This window comes from Mirounga leonina, unplaced genomic scaffold (genome assembly GCF_011800145.1).
Source record: "Mirounga leonina isolate KUSES-001 unplaced genomic scaffold, KU_Mleo_1.0 Mir_357, whole genome shotgun sequence".
Lineage (NCBI taxonomy): Eukaryota > Metazoa > Chordata > Mammalia > Carnivora > Phocidae > Mirounga > Mirounga leonina.
This window is the reverse complement of record NW_023270702.1, coordinates 4,499,294-4,521,369: the sequence shown is the minus strand read 5'-3', so window position 1 is coordinate 4,521,369 and position 22,076 is coordinate 4,499,294.

The window sequence follows — 22,076 nt, the reverse complement described above, 5'->3', positions numbered from 1 at the left end:
TGAAGATTTGAGGGAGGGAGATACAAGTGTCCCCTACAACCTGAAAGTGACAAGTGACTGGCAGGCTGTTTTTCCTCCAATGCATGGACAGTCTGCCCTTAAGAGGGTTTGTGAATACTCTGTCAATACATACATACTCAGTACCTCGTGTCTAAATAGGACATAAAATAACAATGGGATGTTTCTAGAATACTATCCGTATACACAGAATTTGCCTGCCTATGTATTTAACTTACCATTAAATACCAATAATCTTTGACCTTATATGGCAGATATGAGGAGGTCTAAGAGACCATGATTCACGCTGTTTTGGAGAAATACTTCGAAGTGTTACAATGAAAATCTGAAAGTTGAGCCAGGTATTTTCCTACTTAGTGAATATGTATGTGTATGGTATGGGAATGACAGATTTAGTGGTGAGGTGGCATCTAACTTTTTCAGTATCACTTGGTGCTAATTTTTTAGTGATTATGTAAATTAGCTAAAGCTTTGAACTTTTGGAGAATTGGTTCCTTTTTTGTTGTTCATTTTAACAAGTTTATAATAAGTTCTAGGTCTTTGCAGGAAATGTGACCACTGTTGGCATTGTTTTTTAAAAGCTAAAATCCATGGTGGTTTCCTTATTTATGAATAAAAGGATACAGGGATATACAAGGAGAATATTCAGAGACTTGTGCAGGGAAAAGGTGGGGAAAGATCCTTATGCCTTAACTCGTTTCCATTACACCATGTTCCTGTCCTGTGGGAAAATATGAAAATGTGGTGTTTCATTAAGACAGGCTGACTGGAAGTAGAGTCCCTATGGCCATTTCGTATCTAGAAGCGAAATTATGTAACTGTTGCTAAGACAGATTTAATCAACAGGAACTAAGGCTTGAGGCAATGACAGATAAACAGAGATATAAGTACTGCTGACAATGTAATTAAAAACATCTGGTGATTCCTAACTGACCTTAAAAAGCCAATCAGAAGTATTTTACTAAGATTCTTGTACTGTCAGTCTAACATAGGTTATGATATGTCCATTGAAAATTAGGAACTTTAATAGTTGGGGGCAAGCTAATGCAGCATAGGTCCAGAATGTACATTTTTGGAGCAATCATAGGATCTGGCTACAAAGACTGTAGCTCTAGATGAGTTCCGTAGGTCACCTCAAAACCCCTGCATATCTAAGTTGTGTATATAACTTTATTATATTGAGATCTTTAGTATCATATATATATATAATTACCTTTTTTCCCCTATAATAAAGCAGTTTACAATTTGCTCCTTTCAATTTTCGTGGATTGTTAAAAATTTTAAACATAGATGTGTTTCTATGAATAATAAACTAGTGAGCACCCTAACTGGTTGGTTAGAGATGCACACAGAAGATAAAATCACAGGGTGTCCCTTTAGTGCTATGGAGCAGGACCCAAGGGGACGGTTCTTCCTCCCTCTGCCCACCCTTCCCTCCTAGATAGCTTGCATTTCCTTTTTGGGTTGATATTTTTAAGAACTGCTTAAACCCTAGAATTAAACAATATTTATCAAAGGGGAAAACCAAACACTGAGAGGCTTATAGCTGTAGAGTTAGGGACCATGTCTTCCCACCTTTGGCTCGATGTACTTTCCAACACTACAATCTTTTAGGGACTAGTTGGTGAGGTCAAACAATATAGCATTGTTGTATTGACATGTACTTTCATAAAGCGTTTAACTGGTTTGCAGAATGTAGTGTGGACAGTTAAGAATAATGTTTTGACTCTGAAAGAACATTTATGTGTTCTTTATTTTGTGACTGGTTTTAATGGGACTACCCAGAGAATAGCTCCATTTGGTGATACTTCCCACATGTTTTTGGCTACGCTAAATAAGCTACTTCTGTTTTGAAGAGCATTGGATTGTTTATGAAGGGTGTTGGCACATTAGAATTATATAACAAACCTAGCAAGAATTTTCAAACCACCTTTGTATTTAAGTAGGTAAATGTCAAAACCCTGCAAAAAGATCAGTGCTTACTCTGTGGGAAGGGGGGTGGAAAGAGCCTTCTTAGGAATCAAGTGTTACAGAGGAAATTTACTCTCTGCAATTCATGTGTTGTGTACAGTTAAGGAGGAGAAATACCTTGCTTATAGATAGAAGAGTCTTATATTAGGATTTCATAATGTGCTAGAGGATGCTGATGAATCTTCCACCTGGAATTATGAATGTGAGCTCTATGTGGAGGGAAAAAATAACATAAGTTATGGGATTCTCCAAATTGCTTGACATAACATGTTCTAACTTTAAGCTTGTCTGCCTTCAAATATTTCTTAAGTAGCAAAGCTATATATAAGTGAGCCCATGTATTTTAGATGACTGGAAAAAATGCATGCCATTTTCATTATCTTACATGTCTGATTTAGCAGGACTAAAGCGATGGGGTCTTTTTGTGATGGGATTAACATTTGGAGGCTTTGTCAGTTACCCAGGGGCAGGAATTCTGTAGCTTCCTGAGCACATAGTACTCTATCCTATTTGAGGGGAGTCAGGCTTGGCATCCAGATCCAAAAAGGAAGACAAACACCAGATCTGAATTCACTCTTGATTACAATCTGCCAGTTAATGTTGTGTTGGTAGAGGTAGCTGAAAACAATCTGCCAGTTAATGTGTGTGTGTGTGTGTGTGTGTGTAGATGTAGGCATAGTTTTGGCTATCCCGGCGGCTTCTTATTTTGTTGAGTTTGCTGAATCTCCTTATAGAAAAGAGCCATGTCCTGTTTATCAGGTTTCTTTAAAATCCTTTTTTTCTCGGTGCCCAAAACGCGTTAGCTATTATTCTCCTGTGTGTCAACATGCCTTCTTTCTTGAGCATAACAAATAAGGCAGCCTCCCTTCAAATGTAATCCAACCCCTTAAGGGCAAATTTTTTGTCATCATTTATGTGGGTAATTACAGGTATTCCTGCTGTAATTTACAAAATTATAGGAAGTTTAATTTTCTTAGTTGTGGGTTTTCATCACAGAAACTTGTCTGACTAGTTCCAATGCTTCACTCTCAAATCCATTGTAATATATTAATTTTTGACTTTAAATTGCAGCTCTACTGTTCTCTACAACCACAGTGGGTGGAAGTGGATGGTAGAGGCGGTTGAAGAGTTTAAACTAAAAAAAAGCAATAGGATATTTCAGGAAATTCTGATTTTATAAAGTCTAGCTGAAGTGTTTTGGTTTTGATTGATTTTTTGCTACTGGGGTTCAGCAACTGATGAGCAGTTTTACCACAGTCTTTGAAAGCTTGCATTGGGAGAATAAAGGATTGGCTATTTCTCCTTATTTCTTCCCAGTGTGTTAGTTTATAAACAGAAAGTTTCAGTCAAATGCAATTAAAATATAAGTAAAGAAATAAGTGGTAAATTTTAATGCTACTTATTCCAGAAATCAGATTTCTCTTAATCATAATAACATTATATTTTCCTTTTCTGAAATAATTCATACATTTTGTTACCAGAATGTCTTCTGTATAAAAGAAGTTAAAATAGGGGCACCTGGGTGGCTCAGATGGTTAAGCATCTGCCTTTGGCTCAGGTCATGATCCCAGGACTCTGGGATAGAGCCCTGCATGGGGCACCTGTCTGCTTGGCAGGGAGCCTGCTTCTCCCTCTCCTACTGCTTCCCCTGCTGTGCTCTCTCACTCTCTCTGTCAAATAAGTAAATAAAATCCTTAAAAAAAAAGAGGTTAAAATAAATCATTAGATAGTTTTAAGGAAGTCAAAGTACAATCGAATGTACTATTTAAGACAGTCTAAGTGCAAACTCTGTGTGGGTGTATGTGTTTAAATTTCCCATTGGTTGTTTCGCGTAACAGTAATCAATCATTGGCAATACATTTTTGAGTGGGTATGGCCAACCTACATAAGAAGATATAGGGTAAGGTTGACAAGAATATTTTTTTAATTTAAAAAACAAAACAAAACAAAAACCCAAAGCCTCTCTTTGGCACAAGGATGAATGAGCTGTATCTCCAGAGTGACCCAAGGAAAGAGAAGGGAGGTTTTTGTTGTTATTACTGTTCTCACGAAGAAACCTTTAGAAATATTTAAAACAGGACCAGACATTTAATAAAATATTTACATTCTCCCTGCCTAAACCTTTCCTGTAGGAGATGAGGGAATGTGTAACCTTATGAGGGGCAGTATGTCCTCAAGCAACCTTTGTTCTAAGAGCTTTTTGCCTATCTGGTTCACTATATGTTCTAGTAACATTTCATATCTTCTAGCACATTAAGGTAAAATTTCCTGTATGATAGCTTTGTGGCTTGAAAGTATTAATGTGTTTTCTTTAAACCAACAGTATGTTCTTTAAACGCTAAACTAACATGTGAGATAATACATAACTAATTAATATAATTTGTTAAGTTAATGATTTTAAGAGAGCAATGTTAAATTTAAAAATGGTAATGCATGCCCATTGCAACTAACTTGGAAGAGAGAAAGACATGCAGAAGCAATGGCTATGCCAATTTACATACCTCTTATTTCTCCAAATTAAGCTAAAAGGGGATTAAGCATCTATATGCTGATTTAGTATCTTAGTTGAGGTTCTCCCTCTCCCAGGAGGAGTCCATTAGATTTCCACACCCAAGCAGGAAGAGCCCTGGTGTTAAATCCACCTGTGGTTATTTTGCTGCCATTTTTTCCTGCTGTACCCCTGAGGCTCTGTAAACTGATCATCTCTCTTCAGATGACCACCCTTTGTTGACACTGCAGGAGAGCGTTAATCTTGCTGCCCTTGTTCACAGCAGGGGCCCATGAGGTAGTTGAGTGTTACTTTCAATCCACATTGCTTCTCCTTGGAGTCCAGGGTTTACAGTTCCTAGCACCCAGCGACTTGACTCTCTCTATCATTTTCTTTGAAAGGACTCTAGCTCCCACAAGTCCTGACATAAGATTGGTATGCTGTCTGCCCAGTATGGCGTATAACCACATCCATTTTTTCAACCCTGGGAAGTCCACTTAGCCATCAGAGGTCTTGCCTTATGAGCCTTCAAAATACACATGAGTTCCTAAGGTAACTCATCCCCCATGGGTGACTCTCTCTATTTGTTTCACAAGGAAAGAGGAAAAAAATCAAACCACAGACAGAAGCATGAGTGTGGCATCATTTTTTTTTTAAGATTTATTTATTTGAGAGAATCAACACAAGTGATGGGAGGGACAGAGGGAGAGGGAGAGAGAATCCTCAAGCAGAGCCGCTGCTGAGCATGGAGTCTGATGTGGGGCTCGATCCCAGGACCCTGAGATCATGACCTGAGCCGAAATCAAGAGTCGGATGTTGGGCACCTGGGTGGCTCAGTCGTTAAGCGTCTGCCTTCGGCTCAGGTCATGATCCCAGGGTCCTGGGATCGAGTCCCACATCGGGCTCCCTGCTCGGCAAGAAGCCTGCTTCTCCCTCTCCCATTGCCCCTGCTTGTGTTCCTGCTCTCGCTATTTCTCTCTCTGTCAAATAAATAAATAAAATCTTAAAAAAAAAAAAAAAAAGAGTCGGATGTTTATTGGACTGAGCCACCCAGGCACCTTTCCAAATGAGAAAAATAGCCAAATCATACAATGTAATCCCAAAGGAATGTAGTACATCGTGAACAATTTAGTGAACAGAACATAGACTTGAGTTCAGATCCTGGTTCTCCTCATTTTGGCTGTATGATTTTGCTCAAGTAATTTAAACTTTCAAATTATTCAAAACTTTCTGTTTTGAATTTCTCAAATTTCTTCATCTGTAAAATGGGAATAATCCTATCTCCTTCACAGGGTGGCTGTGAGGATAAAATAAGATAGTGTTTATGTAAGAATCTAAATAAGAATAGGTGACAAATACAAGGTAGCTATTGTACTATTTTCTATGAAGGCAAACTAATTCTTCAACTTCTCATTTTAGTAGGGTGTAAATTTATGCCATTAATGTAGTAGTTAAATAAGGCACGTACTTTTCAGTTTTTAAAAATCCTTTCTATTAAAAAAAATGTCCAAGGGAAAAACAACTAAATACAAGTTTCTACTGTGATATCATCTCTCTCCAAATATCATTGCACAATTGTTGGTTTGCAACACTGCATTGGCTTAAAAAAAAGAAATGCAATATTTGTTAAAGCAAATATTCCAAGTAAACAAATTGCTTTTATAACTCCAAAGTCAACGTGGCTAATACCACAATGGAAAATCTTACAAAATAAATAACACACTTTTAAAAAATAATTTTGCTTTTTAAAAATTTTGGTTTACGCACACAGTATTCCTTTCAAGCTAGATTTATAAGTTTGAAAGAGAATTAATATGATTATTTGAAAAACCTCCTTGGGATAAGGGTATTCATGGTTCTTAGAACAGAGATGGCCCTTGGCTTGGTGTTTGTGGCCATGGGGTCTGTGGTGTCTGACGGCCATGACATGTTAAGGACTTGTCTTTTATCTTTTTCTTTTAAAAAGACAAGTGAATTTGGCATTTGACATACAGAACAGTATATTTAAAGAAATTCTTTTTTGAGTATAGTTGACACACCATGTTACATTAGTTTCAGGTGTACAACATAGTGATTCAACTTTTCTGTGTTAAGCTATGCTCACAAGTGTAGCTATCATCTGAACAGTATACTTTTATTAATATATATTAGTATTTGTTTCAAGAATTAATATATTTTTAAAAATTATTATAAAAACATATATATTCCTGGTAGAAAATCTGGAAAGTGTAGATAAATAAAAAGACAAAACCACCCATAATCCCACCAGTCAGAGATAATTACTGGATGTATTTGAGTCTATTAAAAAATTCATTTATATCATTTTCCTCAGTTTTGGCTGCTATAGAAAGTACCAGTGACCAGGTGGCTTATAAAAACAGTTTATTTTTTGTAGTTCTGAAGACTGGAATTCCAAGATCAAGGTGCCAGTGTGGTTGGGTTCTGGTGAGGGCTCTCTTCCGGATTGCAGACTGCTGACTTCTCATTTTTTCTTCACATGAGGGGAAAGAGAGCGCGCTCTCTGGCCACTTCTAAAAGGGCATTAATCCTATTCATGAAGACTCAGCCCTCATGACCTGATTACCTTCCAAATACCATCACAGTTAGATTTCAACAGATGAGTTTTGGGGTACATAAATACTTAGTCCATGACCACTCTTGTATTATACATCTATTTAAAGCAAAAACACAATCACACATTTGTAATTTACATTTATCAACCTAGCAATGTGTTTTGAACGTTTGTCCATATCACTTTTTCTTTATATTTTTAATATCCAAAGACTTCCACTGCATGAATGAACAACAATTTATTTAACCAACCTTCTATCATTACCCTTTTAACATTTTACTAATTTTCATCAATAATAAATAGTACTTCCACAGACATTTTTGTGGCTCTTTGCACACATCTGTGGTTTTTGCTCAGAAGGAAATTATGGGTCAGATGTGATATGCAAAAAATATTTGAAGTGTTGGATATATATCACAAATTGCCTTTCAAAAGCAAGTTACAAAAATCATTCCTTCTTCTAGTCCCTTCAGTGTTTATTTCCCCAAAGTCTCAACTGCTGATTCTTTCTCTTAATTTTTTTTATTAAATCAGTAAGATTAAAATGCATATTTTACATTTGTCCTTATTCAATTGCATGGTTATATTTTCTTTTATTTGTCTATTACTGATTTTTAAAGGTATGCCACATTAATATGTAAATGTTAAAGTGCTAAAGTTGAGATCTGAATATAAAAAAGGAACATGCTTATTTGCTTTCCTGCTTTTTCTCATTTCCTGCTTTGCTGTTCTCAGCTGCTTTTTGTATTGGCTCTCACACAGTTCCTTAAGTGAAATGGTCCTATTTTAACTTACAAGGAACTGAAAATTGATTCGACTTGGAAGTTCAAATGGTAGATCAAATTTATGGTTTATGCCCTTTAGAAAAGGGCTTGCTTAAATTAAAAAACTCCATAAACCTACATCACCTCACATTATTCCTGTACCTTTCACCTACAGATCAGGTCTGATTAAAAAAGAGTAAATGTAAATATTATGATTCATCACTCAAAGTCCTAGAATGTTGAATGGAAAGGGCCTTTAAAGTTCTAGTTCAACGGTTTGGTTGGTTCACAGAGGAAGAAGGTAAAACTTAGTGAGACAACTTGGTGTCATGGAGAACCTCTAGACTTTAGAGTTTAGAACCCATGTTCAAATCCTAATTCGGTCACTTACCAAAAGTAAATAAGAAAATGTACTCTACCTCTTGGAACGCCGGTTTTGCCATCTCTCAAACATGGTTAATGTTAACTGGTTCACTCGACTATTGTGAGGTCAGTTCCTTTCTTGTCCTCTAATGACTTACCTAGAGTCACTTAAATAATTAACTGGACAGAACAGACTAGAATCCTTATCTCTTGATTATTCATCCTGTGCTCGGTTCACTGTGTCCCAGCTCCCTTTCTTAAGGATCTTGAAGCACGGCATATCAAGGTACAGTATTTTAATTGAAAATATACCAGAATGAGACAAAGGTGTGGTGAATACACTTGTAGGGTTGACCCAATCTTCTTTCAGTGCTGTCCAGGGAAAGACCACCAGGAATACACCAATGACTGGGCAAGCTGGATTTATTCTTGGGTGCAAGGAAGGGAGACCTCCGTTGGGAAATGTGGGGCATTTCAGTAGAAGTTTTTGAAAGGATTATCATAGGATCAGGACTAACATGAGATGATTTGGGGGGATGGTTTAAGGAAGTGGCTTTGCCCTCATTTGGATGTTACCAGTACTTGGGGATAATTCTATGATTGGACATTTTTTAAAAAAAGATTTATTTGAGAGGAGGAGACAGAGCGTGGGGAGGGGCAGAGGGAGAGGAAGAAGGAGAGAAGCAGACTCCACACTGAGTGCAGAGTACGATATGGAGCTCAATCTGAGGACCCTGAGATCATGACCTGAGCTGAAATCAAGAGTTGGCCACTTATCCTTAGCCACCCAGTGCCCCTAAGATTGGATATCTTAAAAAATCTTGTGTATAAGGTGGGAAAAGTAAAGTGAGGCTAAAGTCATAGTCAGGAAAGGAGCATCAGGTTCCCATAGTAGCCAGTACATGGGGATGTTTGGTATTTCTGTGGTTTGCACAATGGCCTTGTTTCTGTGCTTAAAGAAGTTATGGAATAGTCTTGTCTTTCTTTGTCACAGTCACTGATAGTGATTTGGGAGCTTGTTTATATATACTCGAATGAAACCATAGAATATCAAAGCCTGTTGTGAGTGCAGCACTAGCTCTTAACAACGTGAAGGCCTAGCTGTAAGTGTTAGGCCAATTTCTGAATATCAGAAGCTGCTTTTCTTTTTGTCTGGGTTATCTTCTCTCTTGCCACTTTTAGGCCAGCAGCGACTCTGGGACAAAATTCTGTCCAAAGAGATACAAACACGTTCCGGGAGCTTTCTGTTAAAATAGGATGTTACCTATTAAAACAGATCTTGGCACCATCCCTTCTTGCTGTCCCATCCTCCTGCTTGGTGGAAAGAGAAGATATTTATAGAAGCTGCAGCAGTCTTTTTGTAATAATGAGGGAAGTTCAAGGAAATCTCAGTCTTTGGCATGACTGATCTGCTAACCAATCTAGCATTAGTAATTGGATTTCTCACCATGGGGGGAAAAATACTCCCTAATTTAAGGAAAAAAAGCCATTCTAGTTAGGCTGTTTGTTAGCTATATTTGAAAGCATTCCTAAAACATTAGGTATCCATGTTCATATTTACTAAACTAGATACTTTTCTGGCAGCCAAATTTTTATGATGGCTCAGAGCATATTCCATTTGGAAATATAACTTGGAAATACCCCATTTTTTTTTAAATAAGGCTTATGTTAGGTGGAAAAATTGTTTTTTTCTGCTTCATAAAATTTGTCATTACTTCATTCAGATGCAATTGCTTCCTTGGTTTCAGAAACCTACATAAAAATGAAGGCTTTATAAACCTTCCAGATTAAGTTCAACAGAAAGAAGTGTGTACATTTTTGTAGACTTGATTATTGAGAGGTGAATACAGCAACCTAATTGCTGGATAATTGTGACTTCACCATTGCAATTTCAATGGTGAAGTCCCAATGGGTCCCTACAGCCATTGTGATTTGTTAAGCTTAACAATGTATTGGTTGGTTTTAATGATCACTGACTAAGGGGTAGAAAGACCTCTTGTCCTCCTAGGGGGATAATTCCCTGGTTACTTTGTACCACTGTGGTTAGCGGGTTAGAGCCCATAGTACAGAATCAATGCCCGCTGGAAAACTGATAATGTGTTGAGAGGTGAGGATGAGGACAATAGCTAATTACTATTAATACTTAGTGTGCAAGAAAACTAAACCACAGGGGCCAGTAGGAATTCTGAATGAGAGGTCTTAATAAAAGATAAGGAAAAAGGTTCAGGGAAACTTGATGTATTGACATTTAGGACTCATACTAAATATTATGTGTCTATGGTCAGAATAAATTTGACTCAATCCACCAACTGATAATTATTCCACAGGTGTTTCTCATCTCTCTCTCTCTCTTTACATATAGTAGGTGCAAAATGGTTCAAGAAATGGTTGAAAGTCTATTAGAATTTGGCTCTGCAGAATCGCTCTGTCATAGTGACAGTAATTTATCAAAATACTCTCTCTAAACGGTAAATCATTTAGCAGGTCACAATTCGTATATTACAGATACATTACTGAGTAAAATATGTTAATGTTCATTGTGGCAAACATAAAATATCCCGATGCAAGGAAATTGAATAATTGATGAGGAAGATCCTTGTCCACTTAATTAAATAGAATGTGAATCTTGCAAGGAGTGCTTGACTCTGCCAGGAAAATGTGTCAGTGCATGAAGCACACCAGTGGCTTTTTCAAGAAAAACTTAACCCTAAACTACAACAAAATAGTTTCACAATGTAAGTTTGATACTCTACACTCAAATGTTTGTAAAAGTCTGAGTTATTTTTCCAGTTCTTATATAGGCAGATGAAATAAATCCATCCAAATGAAAGAATTCGTATAAACAGCCCATTGATGGGTTATCTGCTGCAGGTATGTGTTGAAATTATAGGTACTATACACCTTCATGAATTTCTAGTAAACTGGAGAAATTCACTGAAAGAGGAACATGCAGAATGTAAGTTTTGTGGTAGTTCTATTCAGGATGACTGTCATTATGTAGGCTTCTCAGAGTTCCTTCCTGTTTTGCATTTCTTCAGGAAAGATGCTCTTCGAAATGGATAGAAGATCCATCCTGGGAAAGATACTGCAAAAGAGGTTTAGAAGCTTGTCTGGTTTTTTGTGGTACTACCAATCTTCCCACAGAATTAAGTTCTGGTGAAGTGTGTGTCATGATGAACTTATTTTCAGAGAATGAATGAATGAGGATGAAAATGAACAAACTCTCAGGCTTTTTTGAAAGTAAATTTGCTAGGAACTTCCCTCCAAATCTGTTAAAAGCAGGGAAAGGGGCAGATACAAGTCAGTGAACTAAGTGCTAAATTGTCTGCAGTAAAAAATAAAGGAGGGAGTCTAGAGGTCATTCTACCTATCATAAGGGGCCTGAAGGTACTTCTTAGCACTAGAATGTAAGACTGGTAAGGAAGGTGATTGTGACAGGGATAAGCTAGTTCACCGAAACTATTTTGCTTCTCCTCTTTGGCAGAAAGGTTGGCTATGTTTTGCACCTTCTTTGCATTTAGTTGTGACCAGGAAGACTAAGTTCTGGCCAAGAGGAGTCATGTGTGCCTTCTCCAGGCCTGGCCCATAAAACACCTATCACTCAATCCTCCATGCTCTTTCTCCTCACCTGGCTTTGGTAGGGGGATCCAGCAATGTACTCTAAGACCCTGAGGAATGGTGGAGTCTCTAGCTAGAAGCAGCTGGATTCCTTTGTGGAGCAGAGACCCCTACCAAAGCACATTGCATCATGATTTGCATGAGAAATAAACCTTTATTGTGTTAGTCTCTACACTTGATCTTAGCCAAAAGGCCTAGAAGCGATGTGTGCTAGTCTCTGAAATTTGAGAAGTGTTTGCTACAGCAGATGGGCTATCCTGACTGATTTTGAAATTTATACCTACCCTTGGGGTGCTGCTGTAACAACAAATCAGTGGCACTAATTTAGTGTTTGCCAGTGGGCAGTGAGGACCCTGATATTAGGAGCTTCAAATATGGTAACCCATGTCATGAATGGGAAAAACCTTGGATGTTGTTGTCTGGAAACCCAGAAGGCATGATTTATGCTTAAAAATCTTACAGCTTTAGGACAGGGATTCTTAGCCCTGGCTACAAATTAGAATCACTTGGAGAATTGTACAAACTATCCACGCTCCATTCCTACTCCCAGAGATTCTGACTTAATGTGTGTATATGTGTTGGAGAAGGGGAAGGTCATTAGTATTATTTTAACCGTTTTCCAGGTAGTTCTGATATGCAGCCAAGCCTGAGAACCAAAGCTCAAGGCAGAGATCAGCAATTGGTTTTCTGTAAAGGTCCAAAGAGTAAATATTTTCGCCTTTGAGAGCAATATCATCTTCGTTAACAAGTATTCAACTCTGCTATTACAGCATGAAAGCAGCCATGACAATATGTAAGCAAAATGGATATGGCTATGTTTCAATAAAACTTCATTTACAAAACAGGCAAAACAGCTGGATTTTACCTCTGGGCCATTGTTTGCTGATCCTTTCTCTAGGACAGTGATTCTCAAAAACTTTCTTCTTGGGGCTCATTTATCTTTTTAAAAACTACTGAGGATCACAAAAAGCTTTTGTTTATGGGTTATATTTAGCAAAAATTACCATATAAAATATCAAAGCCGGGAAGTTAAAGATACTAATGAACTGAAAATAATCATAAATCCATTTTGTTAACATAAGCAATATATCGTTATTGTATTTTCAAAAGCAATTTATTAAAGGATGGCAATATTTCACATTTTTTTTTGCCAAACTCTATACTATCCAGTTTAATAGGCATAGAGATTCTCTTTGCCGCCTTCATTTGCTCTGTTAGGATATGTTGTTAAAATATATGAGGGAAGTCTGGCCTGACACAGATGTGTAGGTATTTCTTGTGAGAAGGCCAATCTCCTTCTGAAGGAGTATTTTAATAACCTTTCCAGATAAATGTGAATAGTTTTTGACACTATATAATAATTCAACTAGTGATAATTTAAGTTGATTGCAATGTGGAATCTGAAACCATATCGAGGAACTTGTCACGCAGTATTACATTAAAATCTATTGGTTTACTTGCACTTCAAAGGGATCTTTTACCTATGCATGATTTTGTAATATCTCACATCGGTTACTTAGAAAATATTGTTTCATTGATTTACACCATTGGCACACTTCATTACATAATATTTCTAAAAATCACATTTGTTAATATCAGTGCTGATCTCTTCAGAAAAGTCTTTAAAGATTCAGAAGCTGTCAGGCGCATGGTGTCAGATACGATTTTTCCAAAATTCTAATTTTTACTTGAAAGCTTGAGTTTTATCATTGGCAACAAGTACTGTCAGGTTGTTCGCCTTCAAGTGACAGGCTCACTTCATTTATTTTCAAGAAAATGACTGCCAAATACCCAAGTCTGAATAACCATATTTTGTTTATCGCTTGTTCTCTCAAGTAAAAATGGTGTTCCATGAAAAAGAGATGAGTTCAGTTTGCAACTCAAACAATCACATATTGCTTTTCCGCAAGACGACCATTGTATTTTGGTATGTAGCAGAAGTGCTTTACGTGTTCTTTCCTTTTGATCCCACAGGATATTGAAAAGACTCGTACTCGACGGTTGAGATCTCATAAAGTGAATATTTTTTCCTGTTTCAGCAAGGGCATTCTTAAGCGGAAGTGGCTTTTTTTTTTTTTTAAAGCAGTAAGTATATGGTGACAAATAGGACACGAAGTGCAATGATACAGTGATGCAGTTTGGTGAGAGTGCCTTGGTTTGTGCTGAGGCACCAGTGATTTTACCCACCGCTGCTGGTTGTGACATTAGTGCAAGTGTTGTCAACACCGTGAAAAAGGCAAATAACCTAGTGTTTTCACAAAAGTAGTTTTGACCTTGTGGATCCACTAAAAGAATCTTTGGGATTCCTAGGTGTGTGCAGACCATACTTTGAGAACCATTGTTTTAGGAGATGTCTTAAAAAGAATCCGTGTGTTGGTTTCCTTTAGTAAGGTGTTCCAAAAAAGAGATGTGCTCAGACAGAGTTGGCCAGTTTTCAGGCTGGCCAGAAAACAGTAGAGAGCCCAAAGACTTGGGATGAAAAGTGGTTGGGAAGCCAACTGCCTTCAGATCCCAAATGGAGCCATGAAAGTCCAGTAAAACTTTTTAGTTGGATAGCATGACCTAGTTTTAGGTCAAAGATCAGACTAAGAGTGAAGTCTTCTGATACGAAACCATAATAAAAGTAGTTAAGGAGAGGGAGGGAAGAGAAAGACCTGAGAATTACAGATGGGAAGTGAATACAATGGAAGCCTAGTATGTTTTTGATGGAAATTGTATTGTCAAGAAATCCAAAATATCAGACTAAACAACTCATTGGCTGAGCTGTAAAATCACATTTTGTTTCTCAGACTTTTGGTAACACTCATTTCAGCTGTGACCAAAGAGAGTAAATAGACAATAAGAACTCCTAAAAGCTGAGTCCAAGGAGGAAAGAGGAAAAGAGAATTATTCCCAAGTAGCAGAATTAAAGTTTAATTAAATAACTCACCTTCTCCCCAGGGTAGGGGCTTTAATAAGACCTGTCAAGCAGGATTTCAGAATTGCAGTAGACCAGTGAACAGTGTATCTCCCATTATTCCCCTTTTGGAATGGAAGTTCTAATTGCATTTATTCTGTCCATGATCCACCATTGTACATAGACGAGGCTCATAACAGACACCACTCTCTCCCTTACCTGCCTGCCAGGTACTAAGGTCTGAGCCGGGACTCCAAGCCATAAGGAGGTGGTATGACCACTGGATGGAGGAAGCCTGGTTACCCAAATGGAGTAGAATCTTCCCTTATACCTTGATCTGGATTGTGACATGAGCAAGGAAAAAAAAAACTTTATTGTGCTAAGCCAGAGACTTTTATTACCACACTTGTTACAAATGTTCTCGGTTATAGCATTTAGACTACTCTGAAGAAAGTAGAGGCTGTTCCATTGATCTAAACATGAGAAAATAAACTGAGGCAGTGGCAGAATCAGAATACACGGTGAAGAGGTAGACTCAGTAAGCTTCTGGAGACTGAGGGGATGTGAGGAGAAGGGAGAGCAAGGACTGTGGGATGAGTCCTAGCTCTCTGTGTCTAAGTGGGTGGAAGTTTTGAATGGTACCAATAGAACAATCCAGTGAAGTTGCCCAATAGACAGTAGTAATATGGAGGCTGAGAGCCTGGGGCAGAGGTCTTAAAAGGAGGCACATCAGGGTATAAGTGATAACAATCATTTATGACAATGATAAGACAAGACAATCATCAGGGTATGATGATGGTTGAAGCCATGGGAAGGAGCAGTGGTGGATGGAATTTGCTGGGAAGACTATTGAGAGGGAGAAGAGTACAGAGGTCATCTAATTAACAGAGTAGAATGCATAAAAGAGAATACTCCCAGAAAGGATAAACCCCCAGAAAGGAAGAAAAATGGCAGCAAAAGGGTAGGCCATTTTGAAGAAAAACAGTTCAAAGAATTATTAAATGGTAGAGTCAAATATTGCAAAGAGATCTAATAAGAGCTAAAAAAGATTTTAAACTTAAGAGGGTATTGGTGACCATCAGCATAATTTTAATGGAGTTTTGATGTAAAATTCAGATCATTGTAGGATAAATGCCTTATGATTTTATGGATGAATAAACAGACTGAAGGTGTTAAATCTTGACCAAGGTCCACGGTACATGTTGGAGCTTGGCTTTGAACTCTTGGCCTATCCAAGACCACAACCCATGCTCCTCCACTCTTCCAAACAGGTTTTGAAAAGTGCACTTAAGTAAGATGCTGATTCAGATATAGTTTTGATTATCATGTTGCTAAAGCAGTATAAAACAGAAGGCTTACAAAACTGTAAAGGTTAATATTTTCAGAGAGAAAGGCGTAGGTGAATTTTCTATATTTTCTGAGATGATTCCCCTCCCATTCCTCCGTTCCCTGCTTTCTTTTTCTTAAGCTGATTGTATTGATTTTATTGGTAACTAGGAGTTAAATTTTGTAACACGAATGGGTGTGTCACTGTTATACATTTTTAATAGGATTATTTTGGTTTTAGAACACAGGTTGTATCAGTCTGCTGAAGTAAACTTTTTTCCTAAAACTATGTCTAAATAAGATGACTGATAGAACTTTTTCTCTCTCAAGTTTTATAAAACTTAATTAGCAAGATCAAAGGCTAGAATAGCCACAGTCACATTTATCAGATGCCTTGTTAGTAATTCAGCATTTAAAGTATAATCCCTAAACAAGTCAAAGACAGAGACAAATGTTTTTTTTTTTTTAGGAGATTTAACTTATGATTTTTTTCTCCAATAAACCTAATGGAAAACCTTAAGTGCTGTTATAGAGCACTATTTCAAAATAAGCTCCTTAGCAAAATAAATGAAAGACATGTAGAAACCTGAAGAAGCATTTTATTCTTCAGAGCCAAGGTGTCTGCAAAACTCGTGTAGGAAACCTCTTTCATTTCATATAAAGACCATTTTGTGTGAAATAAAGGAAAGTAATTGGCATCATTTGAATTCATTATTCATTAAATTTAACTATTTTTGGCTTGGCATGTACTGATTTCCTAATCTGGAATGCCTGCTAAAATATTTTCATTAAGATGTGTTATTTTGAGTAGTAAAGGACCTTCCAATTTAGGACTCAGAACATTCAATTTGGAGTATATATAAAGTCAAGAATAAATACAGTCAGCATTATTAAACATAAACCTTGCTACTGCCCTACTTCACTTGCAATTTTTGATTGCATAATTCATTCTTGTTTATCCCCTTTGCATTTCTATAGCAACTATTTCTGTGGAATTTATGTGTTTGATTGAAATGCCCCAGTAGAACAAAAAAGAAGCTTTTGTAAATTTTTTTAAAAGGGTGTGTGTAGTGATGAGGAATTGAGAAAGGACCAGCCTTGTTTGCAAAACAATTAAAAAAACATATCTTTTTATGTGTTCAAAATTGTGTGCAAACACGTTTGATTTGATGCATGTCCCATTTTAAAGACAGTGAGCCCCATCTGATTACCCATATTCACTTAAAATGGAGTGGCAGATGATAATCTCCTCTTAAAAATTAGTTGATAGGAAACAATTTAGAGAACAGAGATATTCAGCCTCATCTAAAAAACAAAAGCGAAAACAAAAAAACTCATGTTATTTTTAACTTCCCCATGTGGATTTTTATAAAATATAAATAGAAAAATGTAGCTGTCACATGCTAATTACATGTTACATAAGAGATAGGGTAATGGATATGCTCTATGTTTTAAGGGATACTATTTTGCAATGCACACTGCCACATGGAAAATTCAAAGAAAACATAAAATAGTTTATGGAAAAAAAACAAAATTAAACTAAGTTTATTTTTGTTTCTAAACCAGGCTTATTTCTTAGCAATTGTAAAACATTTTGTTCAGTTGTTCTCATCAGGACTAAATTTATCTTATTCAGACAATTCAGAAGGTTCACAACATTTTTGCTTATGAAATTGAGATCTGACAAGATGTAGATTTCTAATGACTATTTTTCAGAGTCTGTTGTACGCTGGAAAGATAGCTTTGCAACTTCTAAATCTCTTATCAAATGTTAAGATTGTAACACATTTTATAAGGACAATGAAAATAGAAAAATTACATATTAACTAAATTTTGCATTGCTAACATTTTTAAACATGTTTTGTATGCAGGTGAAACAAGGCTAAAATTTTGGTTTTTAGAATTAGAATAGTAGTCTTGTATCATTAGTTATATATAATAAAGGCAAGTAAAACAAATACTTTGTAATTTCATACTAAATGTTTTCATTAATTCATTGAACAAGGATGAATTATTTACTCTGTGACAAGATATTCTACCTATATCTCTGGATGCATAACAAAGGTTTAGCCACTTGATACTTTCTGAAACCTAAGGACTAATTCTTATTATCACTGTGCAGTAAGATCATTTGGTGCAGGTCCTGAGTAAAAGAGAAAATAAAAGGGCAAACAAAACAAAAAAAACGTATGCCAATGAATTACAAAAACTACTGTTTAACTGGGTTGGGACCAAAGGTTGTTAGTGTTGTTGGCCACAACTATCTGAAAAGAGCCCAAAATGTCAAGCTGACCTCTTAACGGTGACTGGGTGAATACCAAGGTTCAGTGGTTTGTTCTTGATGTGCATCCAAACATTTGGATGTCTGTCCAATATTTTTAGTTCGAGTTTTTCTTCTATTAACATAGTTTAAGAAAGTGTAAAGTAGGAGTTGAACATTTATGATACTATTTTTATCATTATATGAAACAAATGAAAGCAGTCCATATTTTGAATGTATTCCCTTAAGTTCATGTGGGGCTGAATTAGCTTGGCATTAGTTATTCATGAATCATTGTTGATAGCAAGAATACAGTTGTTGTGAATTCAGAACCCGAGGGACAGATAATAGATAAGATCATTACAGGCTGTGATGTGCTCCGTGAAAGACAGAAATGGGTGATGCGGATGATGGTAACGGGCTGGAGGGGGTGGGAAGGAGGCCAAAAAGAAGCTCTCTGAGGAGCAACGTCTAACCTGAGGTCTGAAGGATGAGGAGCCCTGGGAAGAATCAGGGAAAGAGTGTTGCAGGTAGGCAGGACTAGGAGTGCAGAAATATGCAGCGAGAGGAGCTCATTGGTTAGGAACAGGAAGGAGGGTAGCTTAAGTTCCACTAGAAAGGATCTTTCAGACTTAGGTGATTTCATATCTAATGGAGAATGCCCCACGGTCAAGCAGGAGAGCCCGGGTTGTGCTACAGTAACCAACCGTCCCCGGTCGCAGCCACTCCAAACAACTAGATTTATTTCTCACTCACGCTGTCCATCCATTGCAGCCGGCCAAGTGCTCTGCTCTGTGTGCTCCTCACTCCTCACCCTCGCTGACCGAGCAGTCATTGCCTGGAACACAGCGGTTATGGTGGCAGAGAAAAAGAACGCATGGCATATCCAGTACAACCTCTTAAAGCTTAGCACACATTGCTTCCACTTGCATTTCATTGGCCAAAGCAGTGACTAATCTCAAGTCAGGAAGGAAGTGTGGTTCTCCAGCATGCCTGGGAGACGAGTAGAACTGGAAGTGTCAATGAGTGGTAGTAAAAATATCCCCCGTGTGGGTCAGTGAATGACCTGGAATTGCACGTACAAGTTGTGAGGGTGTGTGTGGGAGGGTGTGCGTGTCTTCAGGGAAAAGGTCCATTGCTTTAATCAGATTCTCAAAGGAATCTGTGACACAACAATGATTAAAAACCGCTGGACCAGTTGAAAACTGTCATGTAAACAGATAATTGCTATACAAGGCAATTTGCAGCATGAGTGAAAGGCTGAAATGATTAAAACGTTGTGAGTGGGGATGTGTGCCCGTGTGTAGGCGCGCGCAAGTGTGTGTGGTGATAAGGAAGACGTTGAGCAAATTTGTAGATCAAAGGGTGGAAGGCAGAGAACAGAGAGCAGTGGATTAAAGACCCCGAAGGGGCTAGGGGAAATGACTGAAGCCCAGAAGGTGCCTGAGGAGACGGTATCCAATATTCTCTACAAGTGTTAACTTTGGGGATCGGCTAATTCCCTGACGAAATTAGGGGGGAAAGGAGGAAAAAGGTGGATGCCCCCATGGGTCAGGCTGCAGGTGGCGGGGAAAGAGAGGACCTCTCTTTTGTCTGATAGATGGACAATGGCAGCTACTTAGACTGACAATTCGGAACAGCTGTAGGGGAAATCTGAAACGGAGCTGACTGGGGACAAACGAAAGGACTGCCAATAGCACTGAGGGCTCAGCTGATGTTGGAGAACATAGACTTGGTGCGGTGCCAGTACACAGAGTGATGGGATTTTTCCTTATCCATGCTCAGCTGCCTGGAAGCAGGAGCTGAGAAAGTTAACGGTTGGACTGATTTGGGCCTGGGGATTGGCAGGGCAGGTTTTGCTGATAATATGGACATGTTTTGCTGATAATATGAAGTTCAAGAATCTCTGATCAGGCAACAAGGACTAATTTGACTTTTAATTTTTAAAATTAAGCTGATCAGGAATGGCGAGAAGCAGCTTTACACCTATAGTTGTTCTTTGTGAGTTGCGGTTCTCACTCCCTAGACAACTTGGTTTTGTTATGAATTCATAACTGATATAACCACTAGAACCAGTATGGTTAAGAGTAAGCAGTATTGCTTATTTCTTACTGCTTAAGAAGTGTAATTATGCGACAGCCACATAAGATTTTATGTGTTCCTAATACTCTCCTATTCCTCTAGTAAAATCTGACAGAAGAAAGGTAAAAGAAAAAAAAATAAAGCTCTAAAAATATAATTACATACTCAGAGACAGAATTGCTTAGGTAAGCATTTGCTATTAATTAGTATGTTGTATACTTTGCTGCCTCGGCTGCTACTAAGACACTGTATTTAGGGAAACTATTAAATGAAGACAAAAGAAAAACATCTGGAGTAGCTTAGCTCCAAAGCAGAGTGCGGTGTGAAGTAGCGTTGTATTGCGTGCCTCTTTCCCCAGTTGCCTGCCAAATCCCTAAATTTCCCTGATTTCAGGGAGGTTACATCATAAGCATTTGATTAAAAACCCTGTTGCCGTTCATAAAGGCTGCAAATGCGTACTTAAGGCAAACACATCCATAGTGCTAATTCTTCTGGCTTTCTTGAAACCTGTCCTTTCACTTTCCATCTCCTCGGAATGGAGGTTTTGTCTCTGACGTGTCTATTGATGACTGACGGGTGAGGTGAGCAAGTCTGATCATTTAGAATTATGTTTGAGGCTGAAATTAAATGAGACTTTTCACATCCTTCCCCAACAGAAAGGAGTTAGCTAGCAGGAGGCAAGCAAGTTACAATTCTAAAAAGAGGGTGTTTTTACAAATGGCTCTTCCCCAGAAGACCCTCTCTCAGAATTTCAGTTGTTGGTAACTAGCAGGCTTTATCTCCAGGAACTGTCTCTCTTCGCTTCTGGTCTGCCAACTTGTAGACGGTCTTCAGCTGAGGCAGCGCTGCCAGAAGGAATAGCTGGAGAACTCCTCGACTCTCTATTTATTTTAGAGTATGATAATTTGAGGGAAAATTAAAATTGCCAGTTTTCCATTACATAGGAAAGCTCTCAGTGCCGGTTATCTCATCAGACCTCACAAATATACTTTTGCGGAAAATTGTGTAAACAGATGGGAAAGCCAAGAAAAGGAGGGGTTCACGTCTGGTCAAAGTCCACACAGTGTGTTCAGGGCAGGGCTGGGCACCCACACCTCCGGACTGATCTGACGGAGCTCTTCCAGCTCTAGCCCAGGACAGGGCAGCATGCAGATGCCCAGATCATGGAGTCAGCACCAAGCAGAGGCCTAGCTATGCAAGGGGCAAGGATACTAGGCTTTAGATCTGCACATGTTGACTGCTACTAGTGGTCCTTGAAGCCCAGAGACTAGGAGCACTCGGAGAGCAGGGGCCGTCCACTCATCTTCACAAACAGCACTGACCTCAGTGCCTGGCATAGCACTAGAAATCCACTCAACGGTGAGTCCTGTCGAATACATTCAGCGCCTTTAAAAATGACCCAAATACTCTCATTTCTCTGCTCGCCAGGTTTCCGTGGCGTCTCATTCCACTCAGAGTTCAAGTCAAAACCCTGATACAGGTGATTCAGTCTCTGCTGCTTGTGACACTGCGCTGCCTAGTCTCCATTCCTGGGCTCTCCCCACACACCCTCCTTCTGCTCCTTTTCTGTGACCCTTGGCTATTCTTGATGCCTTGGCCCTTACTCTACATCCCTCTGCATCCCTGGGCCCCCACTCTACATCCCTCTACATCCCTGGCCCCTTACTCTAAATCCCTCTACATCCCTGGGTCCTAACTCTACATCCCTCTGCATCCCT